Raw genomic sequence first — 16,854 nt, 5'->3', positions numbered from 1 at the left:
AGGATGTTATGAAGGAAACCTGCCTTAAAAGGCACTTTCCCTACATTATTTGAGAGGCATCTTGATAACACTGAAGGAAAACCCAGCTATTTTATTGTCAGTTGCTAATATTTTCAGGTTTGAGACTCATAGGCATAGAATAGAAATTAAATTTTCCAAAAGACGTGTGCCACATAGTACAATTCCCCTCTATTTACATAATCAAATATAAGGTAAGATTCAAGAGCAAACAATTTCAAACTGGCAAGTTCTTTTGTTTCTCCAGGAAAAGATAGAGGATGTATTTGCTTCCCCCCCTCCCGCCACCCCCATCCCCACACACCCTGAAGTTCATTTTTTATAGAACACATATTATATATTACACAAAGAGAATATACAGAATTTACTACGATATATTACTTTGATAACATAGAAAAGGTCTTCTCATCAAAACACAGAGATGGCAAATTATAGTTCAGGGCCTAATTCGATAACAAAATATACAGTCACTAAAATCATTTTTTCCCCTCAGCTATTTTTTGCAGTCTATATAAGTAATGTGTGCAACCTATGTGGAATCTGGGTAGGGGGAAAATGAAGAGTTATGGCTAGAAAAATTGAAGAATTACGCAGACAAATATCGGTTATGTGGCCATAGCTTCAGAAAACATGTTCCTGACTCTCAGTGTCCTTATTGCCCATAAAAGAACATTTCACATGGTCAACAGCTCAAATTTATGTGGACCCTTAGGGGTAAATTTCCAGTGCAGTGAATGAGAGACCACACATTCACTTCACACTATCGTTAATGGGAGTTGTGTGTCTACTTCTCATTTAGTGCAGCGTGCTAAAAATATGTCCTTTGTTGTAAAAAGCTAAATATCTGTCAACCAATTCTCCTCCTTCTCTTCCCAATGCAGCAATAAAAAAAGCAGTGGGGTGTGTGTGTGTCTTGAAATCACCATACAAACTCCTCCCCCGTTTTCTATCATAAATCTGTGTAAGAAGAGCGAGTTCAATCCAGAGAAAATTAAAAATGCTTCAGCCCCACAAAAATCTGCTCTACACTTTGGTCTAATTGAGCTTAATGGGTTTTAAGCATTTGTTTTCTTTGCTGTTTCACACTCAGTCAGTCTGATAAAGAGCCTTTGTTCCCTCTGATGCACACACAAGGTTTCTGCACGATGGCTCTTCCCAGTTGATACTCCCACAAAGATTGGCTGTTTCCACTGAAGTGAATGGGGAGTCCCTCATGGGTGAGGAAAGCTCTGTGTGTGTGTGTACACTTTAGAGTTCCCTGCACCCACAACAGACTGCTGGATCAGTGCGATTCTGTCTGGATGGTCGTAATGTATGCTGAAACTAAGGGTCACTGATTGTAAGCTGCAGGGTACTCTGACAGGCTCCATTATGAAACATCCAATAGAGCAGATTTATTGTGAGCTGAAGCCACTATTTTGATTCTAATTGCTTTATCCAGTAAGTTTTATTTCGCACTGCATGTCTCTCCCCCTCCCCATTAAAATCAGTGTTATTTTTATAGAAAAAGAGATACCAGAACTCTCCATGAACACCCCCCTCTAAAAATGGCAGTGGTGCCCACCTGAAAGGTGCCGGAACTGAGTTCCGGTGAGTTCCGGCTAAAAAAAAGCCCTGAAAAAATTGTAATAAGTATCACAGCCCAGAAGTGACTCATACGTAAGGACTTTTTACAAATCTTGCAGGACTTCTGATTTTATTTTTAAAGAAGCAGCCCCCATCGTAACCTAAGGCATTACATAGTTTGGAAAGTCTCCTGAGTTCAATAAGTGACTGGACATGATCCAAGGGTGTTGGGGGTTTTTTGAGGTGGAGGTGTGGGACAGAAATTTCATTCATTTCTCATTTAACAGTGAGCAAACCTAATTCACATTTTCCAAAACAATACCAGAACAGAAACACAACTATCCTTTGAAACTCAGTTTTCCACATTTTGCAATGCAGTTCTCTGGCCAAATAATTTGAACAAAAATGTATTTGCTGAGGTAAAGTGTGCATAATAAGGTGTGTATTAATGGAAATAACATATGAAATTGCTTTGTATTAGGGAAATCTTGTAAAACTGTGTACACACATTTTCTGAGGCCTATAAATCATGACTGCAGCATTAGCTTCCGTATTTCCTGGGACTTTCCAAATCATTGTGTTGTCCGCTCCTTTCTGCTGAAACACCCTGTTGGCTCATCTTGCCTGAACACAGAAAACACCAGCAGGAATTAAGGAATGCTGGGACCTGTCATTCTCATGCCAGGATGTTACACAAAGTTTTCCTCTGGGCCAGTTCTGATAATATCTTTGAACCAATTTAGCCATTCCAGGGAGTGCTTTCTTCAATCATCTATGGAAGGATAGCACATCCCAAGTTTGCATATTCACGTAACATCTAATGCCCATAGGTCTCAATTGCATGGCCAATAGTCTGAGGAATCAATATTGCAGTTTAGGCCTAATTGTATTGAATAAGCTGACTTTAAGCAGTTGTCACCTCTCTCAGCTTGGGTGAGCCAAAGATACTGCCTGAACTTGCACTATGTCTCTCAAACTACCAACCCAGTACCTTATCTTTGTTCTAGAAAGGAGCCTTCACCAACAGTTCACTGCTCAGAGTGCTGCTCATTCTATTAGTTTAAACAAACAACTTGCACATAGACACAGGGAATATCCTCAAGTATATCTACAATTTAGCCTATATCCACCGCTCCCCAGGGAAGTGGACTTGTAGCCTTAGGTGGGTTCACCAGGCCCAAGTAAATTTCACCCACCAAACTCTCATTGCTTGGACATGGACCCTCTGCATGTATACATTAATTCCTGACCATTGCTTTGCAGGCATGTTATGGAAGTTAATAATTTTCCTCTTACCCAGACCACAGCACATCCAGGTTCCACAGCTGAAGTGAGGACTATTTGGTTGCTAGGAAACCCTTTTATTACCATCAGTATCTGCTTGCTAGACAGAGCTAGAGTCGCTAATCATTACTACAGAGCAGGTGTGAATGGTGGGCTAGCATACAGACAACTATGGTATGGATCTGGTCTGCCGACATCCAGTTGCCTATTATGGAAACATTTCACAGAGAAAGGCACATATAGGGTATGATGAAATTGGATCACTGGATCATTCACATATATAGTATCCTATAACTTTTCAGCAACAGCAAGTTCAGTTATAGTGGTGCAAATTGATGCACCTGTGTTTCATTTTACTAGGTTGCAAAGTTGTGGCCTTACTTACCTGTTATAAATGGATTTCCCCTGTCTAGTAGCATAGCAGGAGAAGCATGCCACATCTGCCCCAAGTGGGATTCCTCAGTAATTTTATTGGTAACCAACTTGCGTCACTTGAGCTAACACATGAGCATGGTCTAAGACACCGAGTATCCGCTAGGGGATAAGGCTAGTGGTCATGATGGCTATCCTCTGCCTCCATGGTTGGAAGCAGCAATGCTTCCGAATGCCATTTGCTGGAAACCACAGGAGGGGAGAATGCTCTTGTGCACAGGTCCTGCTTGCTGCTTTTCTACTGGCAACCAAGTGGCCATGGGGAGAACAGGATGCTGGACTAGATCAGCGGTCAGCAACCTTTTTCAGCTGCGGGCCGGTCCACTGTCCCTCAGACCTTGTGGTGATCTGGACTATATTGGGGGGGGGGGGGGATGATGAATTCCTATACCCCACAAATAACCCAGAGATGCATTTTAAATAAAAGGACACATTCTACTCATGTAAAAACACGCTGATTCCTGGACCCTCCATGGGCCGGATTGAGAAGCATAGCTGTCAAGTGTCCCTTATTTGAAGGGACAGTCCCTTATTCCAGCGCCATGTCCCGCTGCTGTCCCTTATTGATGGATGTCCCTTAAATGTCCCTTAAATGATGTCCCTTAAATTTCAAAGGAAGCAGCTCCTCTCCCTCCCTTCCTGCCGGCCAGGGAGGAGGGAGGCTCCAACTGTGTTGCCTGGCTGTGTTGGTCACCCAATAAGAAGTCTAAGAACAACTGGGGGGTGGAGCTTGCATGCCTTGTGCTGATCAAATCAGCTGTGTTCCCTGGGGACTCGCCTTTGCTAAGCGCTTCCCAGCGGAGAGGTGATGGTGGTTTTCCTTGAAGCTTCGTTTGGCTGCTGGCTGGGCTTTCTGCCTTTGGCTCAGAGGGGCTCAGAAGTTGAACATACCTGTGCTGAGTGCTCGGATCGGAACCGGATGGATACGTCATTGAAAGCCCACTCACCCTTGCCGGTGAAAAGATCTGTCTGGAGCGGGGGCACATGGTGGGGGAAAAGGAAAGGAGATCTCGTGGGAGGGGGGGAGGCTGTGTGTGTGTGGCTAGTTGCAAGCTGAGGGGGTTTTTGAATGCTGGGCGCCATTTTGTTGCACGTGCTGCTGCAAACTTTGCAGTGCAAAGCCAGGCTGGGGAGCCATCTTAAGTTGAGGCTGCATAGACCTTGTGGTGCATGTGATTCAGATTCTATTCAGTTGAACCTCTGGTTACAAAGTTGGTTGGACAGTGTTCTCGAAGCTACCAGCATGAGTTTGACCAGACTGCAGGACGACAGGAAGACTGGAGTGCCTGGGACAGGTGAAGCTGCAGGTCCCTTATTTTGGCTGCTGGTCCCTTATTTTCAAGGCTGCTGGTCCCTTATTTTCAAATCTGTAAGTTGACAGCTATGTTGAGAAGGTGATTGGGCCACATCCGGCCCACAGGCCTTAGGTTGCCTACCCCTGGACTAGATGGTCCAGCAATCTTGTATTATGCTTGTATGTTTTCTTTTTGTGGGGGAGGTACAGGTATGTCCTTGTGCAGAAAACAGTCCCAAGGGACAAGGTGTGTGTGTGTGTGTGTGTGTGTGTGTGTGTGTGTGCTCACCAGATCCATTCGCCTCTTTCGCATCTCCATCACTCAGTCTCACCACTTTCCACATGTTGGAGGGAAAAGGTCTGAAGTGGGAACTATTCTCTGCACATGTAGATTCCCCATGTGCTTTGTGGTCAGAATTTGAAACCAAGTAGGGATCCTGCAAACTTAGAGCAAGCTACCCATTTCAGACCTTCCCCCTGCAATGTTTGGAAGGTGGCTGCGCTAGGCAACAGGAGCATGGGAGAAAGGACAGGTTCGGCAAGCATTAGCAACATGGGGCATGGAGCTGCCCTCCTGATTGCAGTGTCACTGCTTCCTTGGAGGGGACTAGAGCAGAGACATAGCAAGGGTGGGGTTATGCAGTTGCGCTGGCAGGGCCACTGCTACCAACCAAGCAGTCCTGTGGGTGGAACTGCACAGTCCTAGGCACACCCTGGTCTGCCCAGGCAAAAAGCAGTGGTGCAGGTGCCAGGAAGGCTGCTCTGCCCCACCGCAGCCAGCAAGCATGGCTCTGATCTTCCCTCAAATGCGAATGCAGTCACATTGAGTCCGAACACCCAAACAGAAACATATAAAGTTAGACGGCCTTGTTGCATGCCACCCCAGTCTGCAAATGGTTCCAGGGGTTTCAGGAACGCACCCAGGGCTCACGTCTGCTTTTGGAAATGAGGCACAGAGGGGACTGTGGAATCTTTAAGATAGATGGTTTATTTACATATCTATAAAACCTGGGCCTGCAATGGAGGGGTTCGCAGCATTAATAGCCCAAAAGGTTATTGTTTCTCCCATTGCCGCAGCCTTGGATTCAAGCAGAAATCTTGCATGGCTCTCTTTTGCTCTCTTTGCTTTTGCAGCCTGCAGCTTTTGCACCCAGCTTCTAACTCACATAACGCCTAACTCTCAGCCCTCCACTGGCTTTATTCCTTCTTGCTATCTCCCACAGAGCCACATCCTTCGTTTTCCTTACACCTCACAAGGAAACTAGCCTGGCTTGATTAGCTTTTAACGCTTGCTGGATCCAGGGATTAAAGAGGTCTGGCACACACACATAACAATATTTTTATTCATACTTTCGTTAGATATTTAATAAAAGGGAGGATAGCTAGACAGCCACCTGATTGTCGGCATGAACCACTTACAAGAAAATGACAGTATCACTTTTTAATAGATAGGGCTTTGTTTTATTTGCCATCCAGGAATATCAGCCGTTAGCACTACAAAAGTTGTTCCTGGATTGTTGCGAACACACCCATGGCTTTCGTTTGTCACAGGGCCAGGTTCCTGGAAGGAGCAGATTGCTCTGCTTTTGGCTAGTAGTTGGGATGAGTGTATACTGTATATGGGCAGTTTTTGTTTCTCTAAAGTGAGAAGATAATCCCTCATAATGGGAAGTACCTTTTTCTGAATTTATGAAGTGATTCATGACTTTAAGAACTTTTATGGGAAGTGATTTTACTTGCCTCGGCAACACTACAACAGGCCTCCTGCCTATATTTCACAGCACTTTCGAATGGAAAGATGCCAATTTTTATATTCCGATGCCTTGTGCCAGTTACTTAAGATGTTGGCGAGAGCTGCATTCCAAACCACCAGACAGCTCCAGTCAAAAGCAGAGTCACTAGTATTTATTTTGAAACAAGGGGACTGGGGAGTATCGTTGCGCGAGGGCAGTGAAACAGCCATGAATGCATGAAGAAAGAGGAAATGCGACATTATGTTCTTGAATCACGGTAGAGCTAATTTTGTTCATTATTTCCAACTTGGATGTGTGTTTGTATGTGGGAGAGAGATTTTAGACAAGCATTTGCTCTGTCTGTAAAGGGAGCTAAAAGATCATTCCCAAAACGCAAGCTGCCTTATATTTATACGTTTATAAAATTATATACTTCTGCATACTCAATTTGATAGAATTAGAAGGAGGAAAAGGCATCACTCGGGGTCACTTATTATCTTGCGCAATGCCTTTTCCTCAACCAAATTATATGAAATATTGACACAAGAACTAGGGAAAGGAAATGGCTTAAACTTTCGGCTTAGAGAAATCAGCATAAAACAGTCATTTCCCTTACTGTACAACAATATAATTAACTGGTGAATTAGACTGCCTTTACTCAGATGGATACCATATATCCAATATTTAGCACCAGTATTGAATAAATTGTAGTACACATTTTAACTGATCTCTAATAAAACATGCTTCATGCGAGTTTTACATCTGCATACAAATGAATTATTCTGTTTCTTGCTGGAATTTTTTTTTTTTTAAAAAAATAAGCACCATCTCAGACTGGAGTAAATTCAGCTACACAAATCGTAACTCAGATGTGAGGTACCAATAGCAGCTTCACATGAGATACATGGATTGATCTGAAGATCAGTAGTGGGTTTGTTTTTGTATATGTGGACTTCAAAACAAAAAAAACCCTCTGTATTTTCTCTAAAGATAGTGCAAAACAGAAAAACAATAAACAAAACAGAAAATAATACATAAAACAAAGTTAAAAAAGAAAGCAGGCAACAAAGAACTATTCTGGAAAACCTACTTACATGTAGGTTTCAACTTTCAAAGTTGTGGAGCTTTTTTTAGACAAACCCCAAAGTTGTAGATTGACTTGTCTAAGATCCAGGACAAGGTGCCGCCTTTTGGAAAGCCCCCCCCCCATCAATTCCACCTTTGAAATCCCGGTAATGTCCATACATATGGCAGCCCTAACTTATACAAACAGCATGAGGACAAAATGGAGAACATTATTTTTCATGGTCATATTTCAGACACTCAGCTGTAAATGATCAAGTGGTGAGTAATCAAATGATGTACTTGAAAGCCTAGTGTGGCTGGCTGGCTGGCTGGCTGAACTGTTGCAAGAAGTGACATCAGGGGAAAGAAAAAACACTGTCTGTGGGTTGTTGTTTTTTGTGTTCTGTGACTGCACACCCAAGCCATCCCATCTCACTGCAAGTAATCAAGTAACAACTCCAGTATCTTGACCAGAAAGCAGGCAGTGTTATTTTTTGTAGCTCAAGCATCTTCAGAGCTAGAGTAGTGGGAGGCCACAGGATTTGTTCAGAAGACATAAAAGAAAGCACTTCTTCATGCAGCGCATAGTTTAAACTATGGAACTCACTCCCACAGGAGGCACTGATGGGATGCCACCAACTTGGATGGCTTCAAAAGAGGATTACACAAACACATGCCTACACACAGTTATAGCTATGTTCCACCTCCACATCTGAAGGCAGTAATGCTTCTGAAGACCAGGTGCTGAGAACCACAGCAGGGGTGAGTGCTCTTGTGCATTTCCCACAGGCATCTGGGTAGCCACTGTGAGAACAGGATGCTGAACTAGATGGGCAGGCTCTTCATATATTCTTATGTAGGGTTGCCGTTTTTGATCTATTTTTATGGGAAATCGGGGGGAAATGGCACTGCCAACATGGGCTGCCGTATCTCCAGATTTTCCTGGACGTTTTACCAATTTCCACCCGGACACTGCTGCAGACAGCAGTATTTCAGATATGTCTGGGAAATCCCAGACATATGGCAACCCTATCTTATGACCATGTAGGTGTGAAACATGCGGCCCAATTCTTACTCAGAAGAAGCAAGTCCCTCCAAGTTCAAACGAGGCTTCCCCTTTAGTGTGCTTATCTTACAGCCCTAGACTTGATTTATGCATTCAGGCAACTGTGCCAATGCCTACTGCAGGGTGGTCCAACACACGGCCCTCAAGGCCTTTTTTGGCAGCTGTCAGCAACATTTGATAATTCCCTTGCCCAGCCCTCATGCTGTCTTCCCAAAGTCAGGTAAACAAGGCCCTGGGCTTTGGGAAGGAGGCATGAAGGCTCTGATAGGATCTCTAAAGTGCTCCAGCCTTCTTCCCAAAGCCTAGTTAGTGCTGTCCCAGCTTTGGGAAGGGGGTGGGAGGGCTCTAGGACCCTGACATAGGCTCATGCCTTCTTCCCAAAGCTCAGCACTTTGGCTTTGGGAAGGCAACAGGAGGGCTGAGTGGGGTCATCAAATTTTGGGCTCATTTCCCTTCCCCCGTGCACGTAACAAGCCCCCAGGAGTTCTGTGTCAAAGTACTCTTGCGGCCCACTTAGTATGAAAAAGTTGGACTGCCTGGGCCTGCTAGAAAGGTAATATAGTGGAGGCACTTATATGTGCCCACTGTGCTTGTAGAAGTGGTTCTGCGTGCAGATTGCAAGTTAACTGTGCCAACGCACACCCTAATTAATTAATAAATCACACAAAGAACTTGCCATGTAGAAATTCTTTAGTGTGGCTGCATTTCCAAGAGTCACCCACTCAGTTGCAGCTGAATCAGCTCAAAGTTGTGGTTTATCATTAGGTTTCCCTTTCCTCACACTTGCCCACTTTATGATAAGCAATGCATGCTGGGATCCCTTCTGCAATCCGATTCCCTGGAGGTGGATTATGTTGACAAAGGGCTGACCCATCTAATCATGTTCTACAGATGAATGTTCCAAAAAGAGAAATAATTTGGTGCCACTATGCTTGGAATAAGGAATACTGACGCCATTTTGTTTAAATGTAAATCATAGGCATCTATTATGTTGTGTACAACTCTGTGCTTTAGAATCCTTTCAGATAAGAGATAGAGGGCAATCCAAGTCAGCAGGGATTAGCTCTGCTGAAGTCCTTCTGACATAAAGCACTCAGTGTGGTCTTCCAACATAGAAATATGCAGTGCAAACACCACTTATCTTGACATGTTCCCACCACAACCAAGCATGGTGCCTCTACTCAATGTTCTTGCACTCTCTCATAGTTTAGTTATGGATAGTATCAGTCAGATTAACATACAGTGATACCTTGGTTCTCAAACAGCTTATTTGTCAAAGAAATCAGCTCCCGAATGCCACAAACCCAGAAGAAAGTGTTCCAGTTTGCAAACGTTTTTTGGAAGCCGAACATCCGACATGGCTTCCGCTTGAGTGCAGGAAGCTCCTGCAGCCAATCGGAAGCCGCGCCTTGGTTTTCGAACGGTTTCAGGAGTCGAACAGACTCCCAGAACGGATTAAGTTTGAGAACCAAGGTACCACTGTACTCAGTTTTGGCATTTCTAGTTTACTTTAGCAAGGTAAAACAAAAGGTAAAGGACCCCTGGACAGTTACGTCCAGTCAAAGGCAACTATGGGGTGCGGCATTGCAGCATCGCTGCACACTTAAACAGTAAGGCTGTGCATGTTTCATTGGTATGCAAACGACACTTTGAGACCTGTCTGAGTGGTGAAAACACCACAAAATGTAAATATAAGTTGAAGGGGAAAGAACTTTTCTCTGCATCACTTGAAACATCTGCTAATATCACTTTTAAACCTATTCTTTGACAATATGCTACAGGAAAACCCAATGACAAAAGCACGCATAGCATCTATATGAAAAACACTATGAAAGTTTAACCAGGGATTTAGACTTAGCATTAATTACGCTTTTATCTGCTGCTTGTTTCGCTTCTGTTGTTTGCTGTTGCATACTGAGTGGTGGGGCAGCATTGCTCACCTGACTTCCACCCAGCCGAGTCGCTGCAGCAAAGCAAGCGAGACAGAAAAGGGGAGGTTGGCATGATAAAAATACACCAGCAGTTCACTAGATTGGCACCACACCAATCCTGATGCCAACTTCTGCCACCGTATGCAGATGATCAGTCCTACCTTGCTATATGCTGCTAGGAAAATAGGAAGTTGCCTTGTCCTAGCTTGGTTCCCATGGCCCCTTAAACCATAATTCACCTTAGCAGAATACTATGAATCACATGTAAGGAGAGGGCTATTGTGCCCACGTCCTGCTCCTGAGCGTTCCATAGGCACCTGCTTGGCCATGGTGAGAACAGGGCATTGGACCAGAGGGGGGTTTGACATGCTGTGAAGGGGAATGAGCAACTTACTGGTGCAAAGGGCTACAATCATGGCCACATAGCCCTTGCTCCTGCTGCCAAGAGTTAAGCCACCATTTGTCCTTAGGTTCTCTCCAAACACACCACAAGCTGCAACCAATGATAAAGTGTCATGCAAACAAGGCCACTGAATCAGACCATCGAGCTCAGTATTGTCTCAACAGCTTTCCAGAGTTTCAGAGAGGAGTCGTTCCCAGTTACACCTGGAGATTTAGGGAAGGTGGGGGGTGAACTTAGGACCTTTTACATGCAAATCAGCTGCTAGGCCACTAAGCTTCAGCTTTGCTAAGCACCTTCAAATCACTGATAAAAGACAATACCCCAATGTTTTAAATAAACAAACATGAAATCAAACACACCCAGCTCCTCTTTTGACAAGTATCCTTTTGCCATCTTTGTTCTGAAAAATCCTTGAAATTATTCAGCGATTAGCCTGGTTTTCTGTAACCCTTAATTTACTCTGCATTTCAATCAAGGTTTTTAATTCAGAGTGTCTGGGGTGGATCACAACAACAAACTTATGCAAAAGCGAATAGCATGCAACACTTGCCGATGTCTAGTGAAACCATCTAACATTAGATTACTGTCCTGCCACTAGATTCCGCGGCAACAATGCAGAAGCAATCTCTTGTACTGACTTCACTTTCAGTTCCAAAAGTTCTTTTGCAGCTTGGACTTGCAGGAAACAAAGAGGAAAAGTTCTCGTTGCTTCACTCACCACAGTTCCAAAACAGCCTTCTAAAGATGGCTGCCAACAGCTCCATAAAGGAAAACAAAGCTTTCAGCCCTTCATAACACAAAAGAACATAGCCAGGCTATAAACATATAATTTTGGGGAACTCCACAACTCCTTTGAAACTTACAAAGAAAACCTCATAACCAACCTGCTCCTAGGGGTTCAGGACTTCGTAGAAAGCAGTCAGTCAGGCATCCTTTTTGACTGATCACTAGTTCCAAACTACACTCCACGTCTTCTCACTCTGTATTTCTTAAAGGAACATACGCAAGTGGCTTACACTTACATATAGTGTAACAGGTGTGTGTCCATTCAAATCAAGGATGGAGAGCATTTGTCACTCTAGAAGTTGATGAACTTCAGCTTCCATTGGCCTCAGCTAGCATGGTTGATGGACAGGGGTTATGCAAGTTTCGGTTCAGCAACACCTGGAGGCCACAGGTTCCTCACACCTGATTTAGACGATAACAGCTCCAGCTTGTAGTGATTGCACACGTGAAGCTTTTGCAAAGCAATCTGAGCACCAGAACTCTCATACAGTGGGAATCAGCCCTGCAAACAGGCTTCCTGAATCAGTTTCCTACCATGCAGATTTTACAACAAGTACTGGCTGATTTCAGGATGCAGTGAAACATGGCTATTAAACAAGTGTCAGCCAGTCCTGACATTGGATCCCTAAAATTTCTGACTGCCACTTGAGTCCATTAATAGATTCCTATAACAGGCACAGCATTTCCAAACCGCCAATAATTCATCAGGCTATCTCTGGTTTCAAGGGGAACCAAATTTACGTGCTTGCTTCCAGAAACTTTGACAACCACACATACATAAATGCATACATACATACATACATACATACATATTTTTATTTGTACGCTGCCTTTCCAGAGTTCAAACCATGCTCAAGGTGGTTTGGGGGGAAAATACATAACTACAACATAACAGAAGTAGTTATAAACAATAAATAGAACATTAAAAAATACACAAAAAACTAAAGAATTTCCGCACAAATCACAATAAGATTTAAAATAAAGATACAAAAAGCCAACAGCAACAACCCCCTGCAAGCAATACCCCAGCCGAAGAATCTGTTCAGCAGCCTCAGCTTCTGTAGCTGGAGTCAGTCATGGCCCTGCTCTCCCAGGTAGAAAAATGCCTGAGGGACAGGGAGCAGGTCTTCACAGCCAAGATGGTCTCTTTGCAGCCAAGGTGCAATGTTCATGCTATTTAAATGAAAATTAAGGAAACATATGAAAGAGGATCTTTATTTATTTAGCATATTTCCCCTGAAGATCCCAGAGTTAGACCACATAGTATTGTAACTGGAATGAAACAATAAGAAAACCAGGCAACATAAATTCTGTACAAATAAGCTTAAGCTTATCCTAACTTAATCGTCTGAGCACCTTTCTACATTTTTCAATCCTAAGCCACCCTTAATCATTTTTGTTCTGGCTTTCCATTTGTGTTCATTGGTTCTTGTCTTAGTCCAGTTTCCCCACCCCCTCCTAATTTCTGTCTTGATTATAATTTTTTAAAAAACTGATGTTCCGAGTTAAATCCATTTATTCTATCTATCCACCTACACACACAAATGTGGACTCACGCAAACATATTGCAAGTGTTTTTTCATAGCAGTGCATTGGCTTTGTACCAGATTCTGATAATTAGTAAAAGTTATTATAATTGTATTCCTAGAAATAGGTGTAGCAAAGTGTATTTGAGTGCGTGTCTGTGTTTTAAAACTCAGTGTATGTATATGAGACAAAATGAGAGAGGGGGAGAGAGAAAGAGAGAGTGCACACCACGAATTATCTATGCATAAAGAAATTAAAAGAGGTTTTTTTTCCAGAGCAATTGAAGCCCATCTCTTGAACAATGACGACAGCTCCTCATTTTCGACAACAATAGAGGGCACGTAGGAGTCAGGCTCATTAGAATATCTGTGGCTCTTTTCACTTCTCTCTGCATTAAGCCCCCATAATGTCAGTTGTCACTTATTAATGACAATTAACTAGTAATCAGTAGTGAGACTCTTCGAGGTGGTCCTTGCCTGACAGGTGAAGAAAGAGAACATTGCGTAGTGCTATGCAGTGACATGGAACCTTCAAAGGGAGCACGGCATTTCCATAAATTATTTCAGAAAGAAATTTTCTTTTATATATTCTCTTTAAAGCTTAAGGATCTTTAACCCCTAAAAGGACTATGCTTATTTTGATGGCCTCACATTCCCCAAAGGCTGTTACGAATGCAATAAAAGCTGGCACTACCTTACCCCTCTAAGATGTAGGATATGTTCCAAAGCCTAGACTGCCTACGAATTCATTTGGTACCCTTATGTATTCTACGGTCTTGTGGAACAAACACAACATATCACCTTGGGAAGCCAGTAGATAATAGGAAAGATGTGGGGTGAAGCTTTACACCCTTTAGGGTTACTCTTTATGTATGCATTTGCAAAAAATAATAATCATATTTTGACCAGGAATAAATACATGCGACTGCAATGTCTGGGTGCGTATTCTTTTCCGTCACAATAGTGGATAACATTTGTTCAGTCTGGACATTTCTCTCTCTGCTTGGATTATTAATAGCTGACCACTATAATAAACAAGGGACATGGGTGGTGCTGTGGGTTAAACCACTGAGTCTAGGACTTGCCAATCAGAAGGTCGGCAGTTCGAATCCCTGCGACGGGGTGAGCTCCCGTTGCTCGGTCCCTGCTCCTGCCAACCTAGCAGTTCGAAAGCACATCAAAGTGCAAGTAGATAAATAGGTACTGCTGTGGCGGGAAGGTAAACGGCGTTTCCGTGCGCTGCTTTGGTTTGCCAGAAGCGGCTTAGTCATGCTGGCCACATGACCCGGAAGCTGTACGCCGGCTCCCTTGGCTAATAAAGCGAGATGTGCGCCGCAACCCCAGAGTCGGCCACGACTGGACCTAATGGTCAGGGGTCCCTTTACCTTTATAATAAACAAAGTGCTTACATTTTGAATGGCATATAGTTCCATGGCTTGAGCCTAAGGCTGAATTTTAAAATACACTTACTAGGGAGAAAGTCTTACTGAACACTGTGGGATAGACGGTGGAGTAAATGTATAGAATGGTGCTGGAATCCCACTCAAGTAGATAAACATTCTTCCATCACCCCTGTTAAATATGCTTAGGGTTATAGGCTAATTTGGCTTTACCTAATTTGACTTTACCTAAATTTAAAGCACATTTTCCCTCCTGGTTAAGCTGCAGTTCTTTTCAGGGCTTACTTCTAAGTAGGCATGCCTAGGATTCCACTGCAAATGATAAAGCTAACGGTGCTAAATCTAGCAGCGCCGAACACAGCAAACCTTTTCATTTTTTCATACGGCAAATGAAATATACCTGAATTTTCACTCTGTAACAGCTGAGGTGGAGAAGCTGTGGCCTTTCAGGCGCTGGAGGATTCCAACTCCCATCAGCCCCAGCCAGCATGGCCAATTGTCAGGGATGATGGGAGCTGTAGTGCGACACACAGATGCTTCCTCACCCCTTATGATGGCAAGCTCTTTCCTCATCCTTATCCTTTAAAATCCTAAATATGGGTGGTATTGAACTCTGTTTTACTCAGAGTAGGCCCACTGAAATTAATGAACACGAGTAAGTTGATAACGGAAGGTAGTGTATGAAAACCTAAGAAAATAGAAATAATGATTCAATTAATAAATAGGCAACCTCTCCTATTTATGCCCAATCACCATTCCATGTGTTGCCGTCTAAACTCAGGGTCTCCTAAAGAGGTATTGTCAGTTGCTTGAAACTTGCACAAACACTTGCACATGCAGTTTTTGGCTGAGCAGGAGAGCGCACTGCCTTCCCATCATTATTCATTTACATCACTCATATCACAAAACTTTCTCTGGGCAGTTCACAAACAATATAATGTTTAAAAAAATCAATTAATATGCAGTAATATAAAATGCAACATTAGAATAATATTAGCAAGGCTAAAATCAGCAAGGCTAAAATGGGGTTTGAAGCTACACTAACAAAATGATTTGTAAAGGCTTGGAAAAAAAATGTTAAAAAGAATTTGCTCGGTGCTGAAAGGACATTAGTGTAAGCACCAAGCAAAGCTTTCTGGGGAGGGTATACTGCTGCAGCAGGGGTGCAATTAATGAAAAGGCCGTTTCAACTGTATCTCACTTGGTGGGGGCACTTGAAGAAGGTCTCAGATGAAGATTTCAAGGCACAGGTAGGTATGTGCGGAAAGAGGCAACCCTCCAGGTTCCAAAAGATGAAAAGTGCATGCCATATTTTGCTCTCCATGAAATGTAGTAGCAGGTACCATGTAGAACAGAAGTTTCCTTTACACTTCTGAAAACACAAAACAGAATCTCTCCCCCTTCTGTGAACCCTACTGAGTCCTTTGCCAGAGATTAGGAACATTCTAATGCAACCGGAGTTAATACTGAATAGTGAGAATAGTAATAGTAATAATAATAATTAAAAAAAAATTATCATGCAAAATGCAATACTTTTTGAGATAGAGCAGCATTCACTTTTGCTGGACAGGAACTCCAGCCTCACCATTTCTTTGCTTCAGTGGAAAGCTGCAGTGGTTAAAAGGAAAGAAAGCCACCTGGAACATTTAAACACTTGCTCCCTTTCAAAAGGCCTGGCTGCTGTGTTTTTTCCTCCCTCAAAACCTACAGAAGGATGGTGACTTGCTGAGTTGCTCTGCCAATTCTCATTGTTTTGTTGGAGGATGGCTCTTTTGTGACATTGAGCTTGTAACTGTGCTTCCATGACAACAAATAAGATGTTATACATTGGAACCTCACAGTGACAAACTAAGTCTAACCAGGGCTTAAAGAAAAATGTTACATTTAACGGAACAATCGGGGGAAAGGAATGACAGCAAAAAATGTGGGCAAGGGCGCATGTATGTGCGCTGTCTAAGCGTTTGTGCGATTTTTAGACTGGGAATACAAGGGGTTTCCTATGGGTTTATGTCATGAGCAAGTTTCTTCACACTTTAATATCATTCGGGAGGGGGGGCAAATCAATTAAACACTGAGAGAAAGAAAATTATGTACATATGTAAAAATACAAACAATTCCAATAAAAACAGCACTGCAGTCAGTCCTCCCCCCCCCCCAAAAAAAAGCCTGTTGAAACAAGAAGGACAAGAAGGAGGGAGCTTCTCTAGGAAAGGAGCTCCAAATTCTGGGAGCGGCCACCACTAAGGCCCTCTCGCATGTCCCTACCAAGCATGCCTGTGAGGGTGGCAGAACCAAATGAAGGACTCTCCCAAAGATTAAAAAACCCAGGCAGGTTCATATAGGGAATACA

At 43.1% G+C, this 16,854-nt stretch overlaps 1 long non-coding RNA gene across 1 annotated transcript; it reads right to left on the bottom strand.

Annotated features, from left to right (window-relative positions):
* Positions 1 to 12,368: 12,368 nt before the first annotated feature.
* On the bottom strand, positions 12,369 to 16,000 carry LOC308481707. The gene is made up of 3 exons (XR_013988832.1): positions 15,706 to 16,000; positions 14,905 to 15,192; positions 12,369 to 12,751 (listed from the first exon to the last, which is right to left on the bottom strand). It is a non-coding gene; the product is annotated as an uncharacterized lncRNA (long non-coding RNA).
* Between the last annotated feature and the right edge of the window lie 854 nt (positions 16,001 to 16,854).

This window comes from Podarcis pityusensis (genome assembly GCF_964106645.2).
Source record: "Podarcis pityusensis genome assembly, chromosome: 7".
Lineage (NCBI taxonomy): Eukaryota > Metazoa > Chordata > Lepidosauria > Squamata > Lacertidae > Podarcis > Podarcis pityusensis.
Note: the sequence above shows the minus strand (reverse complement) of the source record. Positions and strands in the feature narration are given on the sequence as shown.